The sequence below is a fragment of the Odontomachus brunneus genome, unplaced genomic scaffold, assembly GCF_010583005.1.
Source record: "Odontomachus brunneus isolate Ranch 3 - 2012 unplaced genomic scaffold, Obru_v1 Obru_scaffold_084, whole genome shotgun sequence".
Taxonomy (NCBI): Eukaryota; Metazoa; Arthropoda; class Insecta; order Hymenoptera; family Formicidae; genus Odontomachus; species Odontomachus brunneus.
The window spans coordinates 362,022-375,298 of NW_022639534.1; the positions used below are offsets into that span (position 1 = coordinate 362,022).

General features: G+C 29.6%; 1 protein-coding gene across 1 annotated transcript in view; it reads left to right on the forward strand.

The window, feature by feature from the left end:
* Positions 1 to 13,277, forward strand: part of LOC116847865 (corticotropin-releasing factor-binding protein) — a 35,648-nt gene that overhangs the window by 1,271 nt on the left and 21,100 nt on the right. The gene's annotated exons all lie outside the window — the stretch shown is intronic.

Consider the following 13,277-nt stretch of genomic DNA (forward strand, 5'->3'; position numbering starts at 1 on the left):
ATATATATATATATATATATATATGTACATATTAGAATTTCCCTCTTTTTCTCTGTAATTTGTAATTCTTTCCTTCTTAAAAAAATATTAGAATAAAAGGTATTTCGAATAAAATAAGAGTAAGATGAAAAGTTCCGGACCTGAATAAGAAAACAAAATTTTTTTGGATTGATTTTCATTTATTTCTTAACATAATCTCCATTTAGCGTGATACACTTTTACCAACGATGTTCTAAAGCGGTTACACCAGATTGATAGGTCGATTTATCAAGGTCCTCAAAATAGCCATTTACAGCGTCGCTGACTTCATTGTCGTTCACAAATCTCTTTCTATCGAGTTATTTTTTGAGGTTAGGAAGGAGATAGAAGTCGTTTGGAGCTAAATCTGACAAGTATGGTGGGTGGGCAAGCAATTCGAACTTTAATTAATTGATTTTAGCTTAATCACGGCACGAATTTTTACTTTTTCCATTTTTACAAACAATGCTTAAGGTATTTATTTTTGTGAGCTATTAAACCAATACTGAACAATTTATTGACTTGAACCTTCGAATATAAGCATATGAAATTATGCAACACTATTAAAATATTGAACATAATAGAGTTATCTACATATGAGGCTCGGAACTTTTCATCCTATTGCCCTCGTATTGCGAGACATACGTAATAATATCCACACAATTCGAATGTGTAATAACGAAATTGCAAAGACATAAAATTGAGAGATGAAAGAAAAATGCAATTTTTCACATTCCTTTTTTTGTAAATTATTAATGTTAATTATGGCAATTGTGGGAGATCGATTCGATGCAGGAATATCGGGGATATCGTGGAAATAAGTGCGGTAAATCTTGACTAGTCAGTGGAAATTAAGGGCGAGCTACTTTATTCCTTAGTGTGCTCCCGGCCGTCGTTCTCACTTTGTCTTTTACCTTTTTCTCTTCCATCGACAGCAACGGTATTCTAGCCAAGAATTTTCTTAGCGTAACAGGCACTCGATGAAAATAAAATTGCTGTTATAGAAATTGCCGTCATATTGCGGACCTGTAGTTACTTCTTCCCGTAACCGAGAAAGGAAAGCCCTTCCCCAAGAACATTAACCGTTTAATTACCTCGACTTTTTCGCTATACTTTCCATTGGAATAATTTAACCGATAGCTAATTGTATTTTCGGCGATAGAGAGTCAGATGTGCTTGTGCAATATGGTGACTCGTAACAATATAAATATAGGAATACTTGTGCCGTGTTTTTTGTGTTTTCTCGCTTAGCGAATATTGCAGGCCACGTGTACTTTAGCTTGAATTTTTCTGCCAGATGCTCGAGCAAAATGCGTTTTATGTGCACGACATTTTCAACGTACATTTTGACGGGTCAAGGAAAGAAATTTTTTCCTACAAAATTCCGTTATGTGAAAAAGGGTCCGTAACGAGATAGCAGTTTTCAGAAAAAATACGTCAGGCGCGAATTTTCCGGCGACTAAAATTCCTTCGTCCTTTAGAGCAAATATGTCCGTCTACATTGCAAGCAACGTACTTATTGGCAGCTGTTATTCCGGTTAAATAGATGAAAGCTTGTTTGCTTCAACTTACGGTTGAGGCTCCGCCTAGTAAGAGCTGCCAAACAAAGGCAGACATGTCGCGATATGCCTTGAGTGCTCCTTCTCCAGTAAGTTCGACAGTAATAATGATCGAGTATGTGAGCGCTGACGGGTCGCTTCCGCGACCTGTCGTCAAGTTTGCAAAATTTTATAAGCATGCACGAGCCGAAGAGAGAATAACTTCACAAATTGTTTGGAGAAAAGCGAGATAGACTCGGTCTATTATTAACTCCGTCGTGTTTGATACAATAAAGCAGTTCAATTAATTAGAATTCGTAATTCCAGTATCTCTGACTAAACTTCCTTTATTTGACGCTCGTAAACGCGCGATTACAATAGATTCCTTCCTACGCACGTATATGTCATAAGAAGTGCCGAAACATGAGTCACGTATATGTAAATTTAATGTGCGCACGGATGTAAATAAGATTTATCAAGTCTCCCTTCTCGCGAAGAAGCGAGAGATCACCTTTAAATTGAATTTCAGATATTCTTCTCAATGTGTGGGGCGCCGCATAAGCGGGCTTCCGATAAAAGTTTCGTGATTTCGTCATTCTATTGTAATAGGAATCCATCCATTTTTATGACGTTTCTCACATGAGTGTTTTCCCCTCGTATTATTACACTCTACGCTATTTTCCTTCCAAGCTGCATTATACTAACGCACAGTGAGAGAAAGAATAAGAGATAAAAAATATTCGGCGAGTATTAATAAGATGTTTACTTAAGTCGAAATTCTTTTATTTAAATAGAATAAACAATCATCTTTTCCATGAAAAACTGTAGTCTTTTAAAGAAAATGTATACTTTCTTATTTGAAATAAAATTTTTTCTCACCCTAGTATGTATATTAATACAAATAAATATATTATTATTGTCCACCGGATAAATATTTTTTTTCTTAGATATTTCTCCTCTTGATATAGAGATGTAATAAAAAAGAAAGATATACCAATATACATATTTTTATACATTTTATATATTGAGAAAAATTTTTCATTTTAAAGCAAAACTATTATTGATATTCACCAAATAAATATTTTTTATTTTTTAGATATTTCTTCTCTACACTAATACTATAGAGATCATAAAACGAGAGATATACCAATATATACGGAGAAAATATTGTAGTAAAAATCATGTTAAAATTATATTTTTTATAATGTTTCTGGTAAAGCTGGATTATACTGTGAAATTGCAGTATACTGTGAAATTACTATAGAAATATACTATAGTAAATTTAGCGGTATAAGAAGCATTCAAATAATTACAATAATTTTATACTAAAAAATGTATAACATTTTTTAAACAAACATATCATAATTTTGGTCATAATTCTGTATAGTTTAAGATTATAAAAGTGTTGTAATTATTAGTACAATAATTTTTCCGTATATATTTTATGTTGGAAAATTTTTAATTTTAAAGTAAATATGTTATTAGACCCATTGAAAATAAATATTTGCTATTATAAATTTCTCATCTTAATGTAGAGGTAATAAAAAAGGAAGATATATGATATAAAATATAAAATATAAGAATGTTTATAGATACAATCGTATTACATGTGGGATCTTCAAATTAATTAGAGAATCAATATCAGATTGAAAATAAATTAGAGGGCAAAAAGAAAGTTTTCCGATAGATATTTTCAAGATGCTCGAAGAACTTGGGCTTTAAATTGTACTACAACTAGCGTAAGAAATTAGAATGACGTCATTTGCTAAGTTTTAATGAGTTTTGGTTCCCTGCTTCCGAACAAATAATTCGCCGTTAGTTGGCTCGGTTTGGATTATACCCTTCTTTTCGCCAATCTTACCAAGAGGCAGAGGTAAGCTGAATTAAGTTACCACGTCAAAAAGGGTAGCTTAATTACTTAAGTTTCTTGCAACGCGTTTTATAATAGCAAGAATAATATCACATTCCTCTCCTCGTTATTATCTTAATTCTTATTGAAAATAAATGCACACCGACGGATCGTGGAAGTTTCTTTAGTTCACAGAACTCTGTTGTTCTTGAAGCACTCGGTATTTATCACTCGGTAGAGATTTGTCACAGAATTTATTCACACCAATGTTCAGCACCAACGCGTTCTTCAAACAAACAATCAAAGTTACAAATAATTAATAACTTTTTCAATTGGAGACCATTTTATTGACAATTTATTTCAACAAGTTCAATTAAAGACCATTCAACTGAAGATTGACATAAATAAAGGAAATTAAAAATCATTCAATTAAAAATTGAGCTTAGTAAATTTAATTAAAGATTATGTAATTGAATATTGATGAGCAGTCGATTTAATCGATAATTGTTCAGTGACAATTGATATGACAATACCTCCCCCCCTCCCGCCACCCCATGAAGGTTCTGCTTAGCACTTCTCAATCATCGATATATTCGACGATATCATGATGCTTCGGGTATGAATATTATCTGCTAAACCAATTGTAACCATGAATAATCAAACGCTCTTCAATTGAATCGATTGAACATGCTCATATCAATCATCATTTAAATATCTTTTAGCACTAAAACCCTAAGCATAAAAAATTACGCAAACTTTAAACATGAATAAACTATACTCAACGTATTTTCATTTGCTCATAACTTCCTCAAAAATGATCAAAATCCAATGTTTTTTTAAATTGGTGTAAAAAGTATCGAAGAATATGAATCTATTAATGTGACTTAAAGTATAAAGTTGAAAATAGTTATAATAAAAAAAATAAAACACATTTTTTTAAGACACATTTAAGTAACGTTTGAAAAATTGGTATGAATAAATTTTATTCATACCGATTTAGGGCGCCAGACTTAATTAAATCTGCTAAGTCCAATCGTCAAATGGTCTTCATTTAAACTTTTTCAATTTAATTGTTAATTGAGTGATCTTTGATTCTCTTCGCTCATATCAAACGTCACAGCGGAACAACTTTTAATTAAATTCGTTTAAGTCAGTTATCAATTAAACATTTTACAATTGACTTTGCTCGAATCATTTGTCAATTAGTTGTATTAAAACGTATTGATTTAAATCAATTATTAAATTGAGAAAAATTTGATTGATATTTTTACAACTCTGCTAATAATAAATTATAGATTGTATCCGTCGTTATATCATTTGACATTTTATTATTTTATCGCACATAATTATATTTATTCAGAAGTTAGAAATAATCCAAGCGGAAACTCCATTATCCGATATTACACATGCAATAATAATATGAAACAATCATTTGAACGACGTATGATAATACTGATGATTATTTGAATCGTATAATAATAATATTACTGCATATAACGATCGGCTGAGATCACCGTTTAAATGATACTCGGCCAATTATTTTCGAAACAGATTTATCTGACAGGTGAAGATAAATCTTTTTCAACGTGCGATAGTCAGAAAATAATTATTAATTGAATAACGTTATTCAAAGTGATGTCTCGAGTCGTAACCTCCTTTTTGATCTCTTCCCTTTATTTCTCCCTATTTCCCTTTAACACCTATTTTGATATTCTTAATGCTATAAGTAGAAAAAGAATTAATATACACTTAAAACTAATATATTTACATTAACACTTATTGTTTCATATACAAGCAACCAGTGTTTTCATTTTGAAGTGTTTTTTTTAATTTGCAGTGAATAAAAACATGAAACTGTAATACAAGCAAATTACATAATTAGAATGAAATTGCAACTAACTTAGTATATACTATAAAAAGTGACTTGATTCCTTTAAGACGAATTTTGACTTTCTGACGAATTTAAACGGATAAAAATTCATCGTATTCAGTGACCCAAACACATGAGATTATATATACAATTTACGTTATACTTTTTAGGCCAAAATCGACCTATTTTACCTATCATCCTTTCAACTCAGAATGCAAGAAGCGGTGAAAGACGCGTAAAGTGGTTCTCCCCGCCCGAATTAAATTAATATTAAATAAATACAATAAAGCACACGTTGCGATGCGCTATTCGAGTAGAAATTTTGGTTCTCCGTCCTACAAGTTTCTACGAATTTAAAGGACTAATCGAAGAAGACTAATCAAAATATAACACACTATGCATGATGAGAATAAATTTCATGGTAATAATTATTTTAGAATTTTTAAAAATTTCTTCTTTAAACTCTAACTTGCCGATATTTTGTTTTAATTTAGTATCTTTCCGTTTCATATGTGTTATTTATATTTTAGAAATTGTGAAGTGTATTATTAAAAAAATTAATATTATTTGTATTATATTTTTCATCAAAGTAAACTGTATTAACAGTTTACGCCTGCACTACTAAAAACTATTCTAAAATTGAAAGGATTTCATATGAAAAAAGCTATGTGATATCCTTTCGTGAGTAGTCGTTTACATACGAGTAATATGGACATGCAAATTTAATGAAACTGCGAATCTCTGTGTACAAACTAACATTGAGAGGTTTTGGAGGCTATTAAATTTTTAAATACGAGATTAAATTTAAATACGAGATTAAAAATAATTTATAAGCAGAAATGTAAATATTATTGTATTGTATAAACTTGTATGAGAAAAATGTCGCAAACTTTATATATATGACTATACAGGCTATTATTTTTGTGATGTGCTACAACAGTTTATTTGTCAAATATTAAATAATTTCTGAATAATTTCTTCGAGTATCAACTGTAATACAAATAATTAAATATTTGAGACGACATGTACATGTCGAGTATATGGGGAAAATGGCAGTAAACAACTATTTGTAGCATTGAGGTAGAACAGTAATGTATATAATGTTATTTTTCTCTGAAGTGTGTGTGTGTTTTTTGGAAAGAAATTTCGTTCAAAACAAGTAAAAGTTCATTTGAAGTGACAGTGGAAATATTGCCACTCAGAATTGTAATAATGGATTTTATTGAAGTTTGGAGTGGATTCTGATTTCATACATGTGATTGTTTTGATCGATTATAGTAAATGTGTTTTAATGGTGGCGAAATCAGATTTGGAGAATGACTTAATTTAAATTCTGATTAAGCTAATTGAAAATTAACTCACTCAGCAGAATTGTTAACATGGAAAATAAAAGACAATCTTTTGTTAACATGAGGAAGAAATTCTCGTGTTTTCTTTTAATGATCTCTATTTAATATTGCTATTAATCAACTACTTTCTCTAGTCAACTAACAGAATAATGTTTTTTATTATTATCAAACAACAAATTACATAGATAAAAATTATTGTTAGCAATTCTGTCAGTTAATCATTGATTAGAATCTAATCAAAATTAGAAGAAAGTTAACCTCATTCTTTAATTTTGAATAAAAATGTTCACTTGGTGAATCGAAATTATAAAAAATCACCGTAATTCGAATGATTCGATTGTCACTTTGCCTTTCAAGTAAAATTTTACTCAAAAAAATTTACAATACATCTCGAAATTCTCGATTAGTTTTTTAAACTCGACCTAATTTACACAAGTTAATGTAGAAATTTCGAGTCGGATAGTCCGTTGCAGTCGTAACAGTAACTATACCGAGAAAAATATCATTCTGTTGTTATAAAAAGCGATCATATTCAATTTACTTTCCTTCTTTTAAATAATGGTTATTTTCAACAAAGAATATCTTGTTGATAACTTTTAAAATATACTCATGACAAATTTTAGAAAAGCTTATTATCATTTAAAAATAGAATAAAGATAAAGAAAAAAAGAAAAAAATAATAAAAGGAGAAAAAGAAAAATAAATAATTTATTCTCTTTACAAGAATATATTTTAAAATTTTATTCTCAAAAAGTTACCTCGACTCTATGCAATAAGCAAACCTAATTTTTGTTTTAATTCAATATTCTTGATTGAAATGTTAAACTTACTAGGATTCAGAATGTATTAGAATAAATTTGGCGTTTATGATGAAAACGTGATAGATTTGCAGATATATAAACTTATAAAGTACCTGAAACAAAGTAACATTTATTTGAATTCAATATGTATTTTTTCTGTGTATATCTTTCTCTGTTTATCTTTCCTAATGATAACATCTCTTTCGCAATGATAATAAATGGTAAAATTGCTTTATAAGCGCACACCTATTACGCATTCCATGTGTACTGCATTTGCATACATAACGCGGCGCACTCGTATTACGTTTCATGTTACATTCCAATTTGCATTTACGATGTACATACACGCACGTTAAGAAATCATGCTCCTTTCCGTTCGCGTCGGGGTGGAGTATAATAATGCGTTACACACCGCGAAAGTAGAAACGCCGTGATATTGTATTTTTAGGAAAAGTCTCGCGTGAAACGCATGAATGTGTGCGTGTCTATGTTGTTATATACGTTATCTCGCGCGACGTCTTTGCGAGGTTTCTGAAAATTGAAACGCGAACACTGGATAAGCACAAACGGAATAGCGTTGGAACTTGCATCAAAACAAGGTTTCTTTATGGATACACTCGAACGCGTGAATGTACTGAGAAAAAAATTTACTAAATTTCAAAAAACATTTGTTTGGATAGTACTGTGAAGATATTTGTTTAAATTAAGTAATTTTCTAAAATTAAATAAAGAAAGTTTTTAGTGAGTATTGATCTATATGATATGATCATATAGATCGATACTCACTAAAAATTTCCAAACTGTTTTGCGTAACTGTTATTCGTAACAAATCTCGAGATATGAATTAAAGAAATTTGATGAATAATCACGCGCGATATGGTAGATGAGCTGTAGTGACGTCGTCTACCATTGTAAATACATTATACATTAGGTCAAACTAAATAAAATAGTGCTGTATTATTTTGCAAATGACGAATGATAGATGATAGATTTAAAATGATAGATGAATGATAGAAATAATGATTGATATATTTTTAGATATTAATTAAAGAAGAAAATGTAAATAAAATAAGGAAGGGCGTTTAAGAGCTTAGGCACAGATTAAATAGTGCAGTGAAAAGGTTATATTTATGCTAATGTAACCTTTTGATTGCACTTTAATCTATGCCTAGGATCTTAAACGCTCTTCCTTGTTTTATTTCTATTTGATTAATAAATTTTAGAGCCATTTTAATTCTTTCGTTTTTTAATTAAAGAAGATTTGTATATTATCGCGCACAATCATGTCACAATTTTCTTTCATGAATGATTAAAAATGCAGTTATTTGTAAAATGATAAGGGGTTCTTTTGTTCAATTTGATCTAATGTATACAAGCACACAATAGCACACATTGTTACTACATCTCATCTACCATATCGCGCGTGATCATTCATCAATTTTTTTAAATTAATAGCTCGAGATTTATTACAATTATCGCAAAACAGTATGAGATATTTATGTTCACTTCAATCCATTCTACACATTCGAAGTTTGAGAATGATGATCTGGGACACCTTATATACGTTTGTAAAAAGATGTTATCTGCTCCTATGTGACACGTAATCAGTAGAGGAAGGATAAAAGTTTTAAGAAAGAGAGAAAAAGAGGTAAATAAGAAATTATACAATTAATTTTGTAAAAATACATAATTACAATTAGAATCAAAACTGATTTTAATTCGTTGTTAAACATCAATTAGAGTTATCCCCTTACATGCAACTACATATGGAGAGGCAGACAATTTCACTACGGATTAAAATCAATTTATATAACTAATTGCAATTATTTACCTTTACAAAATTAATTGTATAATCTATTATTATCTTTCTTTTAAAATTTTTACTCTTCCTCTACTGATTATGCATCACATGGAAGCAGATATCTCCTTTTTATATATATATCAAGTTGTCAAAATGTCACATTGGCTGTGGACATATTCCCGCTTGCTAGATTAATCAACAATTATGAGGAACGCATAGGTTTAGAAACCGATGCGGCTGTTTAGAAATTTTTAGTAAGTACCGATTTAGTGAAGCAAATAGTATAGCATCCATGCGTTCAAGTGTACAACGTATACAACTTCAATGATTCATCTATCCCATTTAGCCAAATGAAAACTCATTTATATCCCATAACCAATATTGCGTCACGCAACGCGTGTGTCGCTTCAGCGTTTCCTTTTCCTTTTGACTTTTCTCTCATGTGTCGATCGATAGATTTGTTAACATGAATGTTTCCGAAATGTTCCTCTTTAATTCTGCTAAAAGCGTCCCTAAAGTTCGTGAGACATTTTGCGTATCATCGCAACCAACGCGGAGCGCGTTCTGTTTTATGGAATTATCTTTAAGGAGACTAGAACGCTTTGAAATCTTAAAAATATTAATTTTTTAGATTTTTACATAATTATTTAATACAATTCTTTAAGAACACTTTGGCGCAAAAAGAACTTCGATATTCGCAAAATGAAGTTCAGAAAAGGGAAAAATGTGAGGCGGCGCACGGCCGGCGATCATGTAGTGTAAGAAATGTAGATATTGTTTATTTAAAATAAACTGATAAACAGTAATAACTGTTCGAAAACTTAGAAATAATAATATCGAAAACAAAGGCTATAGGCGTGTCAAAGATCACTGCTAACAAATATAAGAGTAGTAACAAAGGAGACGAGAACGGTCGGTCGATCAGTAATAGAAATAGTCGGTCGTTTATTTTTGAAAACAGCATTTCCTGCTCCTTTTGCCACGATAACCCAAGAACGGTTGAAGACTTGGTCTTTTTTTTTAATTAAAGATAAAGACGTACTGAATAGATTGAACCGAAGTGTGCATATGAAAATTAATTTTTTAATACCGTTTCAACAATAAATAATTGGAATTTTTAGACATTTTTTATTTTTTGTCCGCTATTTCTCTCTTATTTCTCTCTTATTTTTTTTAGATTTTTAGTTCCATTTTGGTTTAATCTATAGAGGAAAATCTCATTTACAAAATGATGCCTGGCGCATTAAAAAATTCCAATTTGTTTTCCCGAAATCGTGGCAAAACCTCAAAAACAACGTTTTTTAATTTAACAATATCTCATTCAATTATTAATATTTTTTTTAACTTCTACCGCTTATTGTACGCCTAAAAGTATGTATAAAAACTAAAAAAAAAACAAACCTTGTATATGTTCATTGTTTATTCGTTCATCCACAATCGTTATTCAAATTTCACTTAATTTTCGGAAAATGAAACCGTTCTAATCCCCTTAAGTAAAGTCAACGTTGTTTGTACATTGTAAGAGAAGAGCGAAACGATGATGATGATGCATTCGTGCACGTTCAAAAATCGCAATAATAAACTTTCGTCTTGTAGACGACAAAAACTACACGGTTGATCGTGCGGTGAAGTAATATGAAAGCAATATAAAACTCGTTGGAATGCTTCATGCGCGCGAAGATGGGGATGGAAAATGTAAAAGACAGGTGCATATAGAATGAACTTGGCAAACTCCGACCGTTAAAGTTTTGCGAAACTTGTTGTATTAAGATGGGAAGAGAAATACCGAAGAAGTTTACCCAATACACAATTCTTTCATGTTCGATACGCGAGCAAATGGTCGCGATAAAATGTGTCTAATTAAATTGATATTGCTTTATTGGCAACAATAAAATTGCGTGCATATTTGATGAAACATTTTGAGTCGCGGAGTAATTATTAATACCGATAGTAACACGCTCATTTTATGTATTAGGTGGGTTTATATTGTAAAAATATTATTTTAAGATTTATTAAATCATTTTACGAAAGTTGTAATTATTGCTCTTTTTCGTATTTTAGTTTTATATAGCGTGGTTTTCATGTATAATTTGTAAGATGTTCTTGAAACTAATTCATATGAAATTTACACCAGTTCGTCCAGGGAACTTAGATCCGTATCAATATTGTAAAAATATCAGTTAAACTTTTCTCTATTTAATAATTGGTTTGAACAAATATGTTTCAATTCAATTAATTGACAACTTGACTGAATTTATTTGTTGAAATCAATTTGATTAATTGATTAATTGATTAATAATCAATTTGATTAATTGATTAATTGATTAATAATCAATTTGATTAATTATTGATTAATAATAATTTAATCAATTTGATTAATTGATTAATTGATCGGCCTTTGATTGAATTTATTAAAAACAAATGTCAATTAAATGGTTTCCAATTGAATTGGCATATATTAATCGTCAATTTAACACAATAATTAATTAAAAAATAATTAATAACTTGTAATTTTGGTTGGTATCAATAGTTATTACTCGAAATTTGTCTAAAGTGAGATGTGCAGATTTAAATGCAGAGTTAGATGAGAGTTTTTCAGTCGAATTAATGCGCGATCATAAATCTCACATATATCAAAATTAAATTGAAAAACTTGAATCTAATTTTGAATAAAAAGCTGGATATCTTGCATGAAAAAATTTCAAGTAACAATGCGAGTATTAATATGAGGCCCGTATTAATAGTCATTACTTGAAACTTCTTTCAAGTGAGATATTGAAGTGAAATCAAAGAGATTCAAATGAGATTCAAATAAGATTCAAGTGAGATTTGAATTTAAATAAGAATTTTTCAGTTGAATCGCGATTGCAGATACAGACTCATATTCAGAACGCGCTTATAACTATGTTAGCGCATTGTTAATCAATCAGAAGACTTACAAACCATTTTTAATTGGTTAATAGCGCGCTAACATTGTTATAAGCGCGTTCTGAATATTGGTCATAATGTCATATAATTCAACTGAAAAAGTTGGATCTAATTTTGAGTGAAAATCTAAGCATCACGTGAGATAATTTCAACGAATATTAATACAGACCTAAGGTCCATATTAATAGTCGTTACTTGAGATTTATTTCACGTGAAGTTCTCAGATCGAACTTTAAAATTAGTTCTGATGTTTTTAGTTGAGTCATATGATACATTTAACATTATTCTTATGTAATTATGATTCAACAGAGAAATTCGTATCTAATTTTAAAAAATCCAACTGTCTCACTCGAGATAAGTCTCAAGTAACTATTAATACACAGTTTTTAGTGTTATTGTCAGGGTTAAATTAAAATCAGAGAATGAGAATAATTTGACGTGATGCGCGAGAAATTTCTTGGAGCAAAACCTCACTGACACTAAAAAAGGTAAAAATTTACTCAAAGCGATTATATGAATCCAAATAGACAAAAAGATGTCTTTTAGATTTCTAAAAGATATCTTGCCATGTCTTGAGATATCTTATATTTTTTACGAAAAGATATCTTTTACAAATCTAAAAGATGTCTTACACAACATTTAAGATATTTTTTAGATATCTTGAGATGTCTTGAAAATATCTTATAGAAATCTAAAAGATATCTTAAAGATGTCTTGAAGATATCTTACAGAAATCTAAAAGATATCTTAAAAATATCTTGAAGATATCTTACAGAAATCTAAAAGATATCTTAAAGATATCTTGAAGATATACAGAATTCTAAAAAGACATCTTATATAACATTTAAAGAAATGCAGAAATTTAAAAGGCACGTTCTATAGCACTTAAAGATATCTAAAAGATGTCTTTTATGTATTTTCAAAAGATATCTTAAATATATCTTTTAGATGTCTTGAAAATATTTTAAGAAATATATCAATATTGAAGAAATGAATAATAAATAACAAATAATTATTATCAACATAATAATATCAACTTTATTAATAATTGTGTTACTAAAACATATAAATTGTGTCAACTAAAACATATATATATATATATATATATATATATATATATATAT